The sequence below is a fragment of the Dipodomys spectabilis genome, unplaced genomic scaffold (assembly GCF_019054845.1).
Source record: "Dipodomys spectabilis isolate Male_0828 unplaced genomic scaffold, ASM1905484v1 ptg001414l, whole genome shotgun sequence".
NCBI classification, from domain to species: Eukaryota; Metazoa; Chordata; class Mammalia; order Rodentia; family Heteromyidae; genus Dipodomys; species Dipodomys spectabilis.
Window position 1 is genome coordinate 12,697 of NW_024872091.1, and position 3,077 is coordinate 15,773.

A 3,077-nucleotide genomic window follows, 5' to 3' on the forward strand; every position below is an offset into this window, starting at 1 on the left:
ACATTCCTGAGGATAAAACATGCCTGTTTTTCAGTTTGGTTGCCAAAATGGAAATATTAGACCTTTCGAATATTTAACTTTAAATCTGAACCTTCAAATTTCACTAGGATTTGAATTGTGTTACTTACAATATTAATGTAAAATAAAAGCATTACTAAATAGAAAGAAAATTATAAGTTTATCATACCTTAATCCCTGAATTGACTTTATTATAAAAACAATTACATTTATTTAACATGATAAACATCCTGAAACAAACTATGAGGTATGGAAACAGAAGACTCCGTTTTTTGTTTAGTGTATGTTGTTGTTATTTATAGTTTGTGATGATTCTGTCTTCTTTACCTTATGCATGGTATATTCATTCTACATCTTCAGGAAGGTGGGGGTGGGCACAGAGCTTTAGGGAAAGGGTGAAAAAATGAAGCAGTGGAGTTCCTTGAATATTGATGAAAGTGAACTATTTAACACATGGGTGGGGAAAGAAGGTAGGGAATGGGAAAATATGAGGGAACTGAAGACATTTCATAAAAGGAAATATACTCATTACCTGACTCATATAATTGTAATCCATCTATAAATCAACTTAACAACAGAGTAAATTTATTTTAAAAAGTCGAACAAAACATTTTCTTAGAATCTTATGCGTATGTTTTGTTCACTGGTTTGAGCTGGTTGAGTCTATCTCTGAAAATAGCTACATTTACATTATTGGGCGAATTTCTGAGCTACTAGTAGTTAGAAGTCAATTATGATTGTATGTTTTTCTGAGACTCTAATTCATTTATTTCTTTAATCTAATTTGTATGATTTCTATCTACCAGTTTTTGAATTGGCTTATTCCTGTTTTTCAAGGACCTAGTGGTGAATTGTTAGTGCTGATTTAAGATTGTTCTAATTTGTTGATGTATATACTCAAAGCTATAAATTTTCCTGAGTATTGCCTGTGTTCTTGTGTCCCAGAGGAGGTAATATTTTGTCTGTTCACTTCCAGTTATTTCTGTATTTCTGTTTATGTTACTTTGAAATAGTGATTTCAGGCTTGTATGAAGAGACAGTAATAATATGAAATGTACATTATTACATTGAACGAAAGAGCAGACATTTTAACCTTTTTTCTTCAAGTAAATTAATATTAAGCAAAGCTTATTAAAATAATTACTTATTTATTTTTTAGAGGATGAGTATAGTACTATTGGATATCTTGGAGGAAAGATATAAGACTCATCACAGCTGATGCCTTATATTGAATTTACACGCTAAACTTTCTTTTTCAGAAGACTAAAGCTTCAATTCTTTCATATTAGTATTAGAAAATCATAATCTCTGCATATTGATTTGTTATCCTCTGCTATTTTCAATTCCATTCTTCCTCCATTATATATCAAGGGCTTTGAATGACTAATTCCTTAAAATGCCTATATTTCCTATATTGTGATGTATATCTCAGTGATATAAATATTAATTTATCTCTCAGTCTCATCTTGAGCTGCATTCATATGAAATTTATGCAGTCTCAAGCAAGAAACCTGACTATTTACTCTTTTCTATGTTTTAATCAATAAATCCATTCTAATACTTTAATTGAAATATATATAAAATTTTTAACATGAAGACAGCCCTCCCCCATTATACTTTAAAGTGAAACCTTGGGGACTATTTTATATATAAAAATACAAAAGTAGAGGCTGGGAAGGTGGCTCAGTGGTAGAGCGCTTGCCTTTCATGCATGAGGCCCTCGGATCAATTCCTCAGCACCACATAAGCAGAAAAAAAAAAGCCAGAAGTGGCACTATGGCTCAAGTGCTAGAGTGCTAGCCTTGAACTGAGGAGCTGAGGGACAGCGCCCAGGCCCAGATTTCAGGGCCCATGACCGGAACCCTCCACAAAAAGATTAAAAAAATAAAAAAGTGCAATGCACATGTTTATATATGAATAATCTAATGATTAAATCAACTAGACACAAGAACTACCATACCACATCAAGTCTCAATTTACTTAAAAGCACCAAAATATTAGTGTTCATGAATATCACTCATTGTTAAAAAATGACGAGTCAAAACAAAGTTTATATTATATTTGAAATTTGAAAAATGAAAATTACACTCAGATTTGCTGTCAATATCTTGTTTCCAGGTATACATTTTTTTCAGCATATAGAGAAACAAAAAATAAGGGTTTGTCACATACAATGAAAAATATAAAAGTAGACTGCCTTTCTTTAAGATGATAAGTACATGCAAATCGTGTGATTTATTCAAATATACTATGAAAATTCATAAGAGGATTTATGATCAGAACTGATAGGTCAGCAAAATAACTGGAAAACTGTAAATGTTAATTGTGCTTTCAATATAGGAAGACAAGTTTTCAATTCATGAGCCTATAGAAGAAGACTTTGTATCTGTAATACAATCCACTTTTAACTGCTAAAAGCACTTGCTTAAGCTCTAATTAGAAAGGGAAAAATTAACTAACATCTTACATGATTGTTTTGACAATTAATTTGTATATTGAAGGTCAAAGGGAGGAATTGGAGATTAATATAATCTTTTTCCTCCCTTCTGATTATTACACAGCAATAGCTGTGAATTCAGGAGTCTCATGCAATGTACTCACAGCTGAATTACTAATATGCTTAAAAATATGGAACGTATGATAAGGAAATAGATCAGCCAGCAAGCACAAAAACTCGTGATAAGATCAAACTTTTGAGCAGGGTTGCCACATAATTTAGGAATGCAATTCCTTCATATGAACTTCAAATTTTGTGGCTTTCCTTGTGGGTTTAAAAGGTAAGATAGCCCTGTAGAAACAAGAATTCCTGTTCAGCCAAGTAGAACATCCACATGTTGCAAATTTTCATTCCATAAAAACTCATTGTTAGAGTACTTTCATTTAATATACTTCAGCACATCATCCTTCCCGGTTGGAGACAGGAAAAAAGATAATTTTGTTTGAATATTATCTTACATAAATTAGTGTGTACAGGGATGATTTGTTTAATTACAGATGTTTGTAATAAATGTAAATAGGGATCATGTCACAACTAAAAAATATAAACAAAATCACATAAC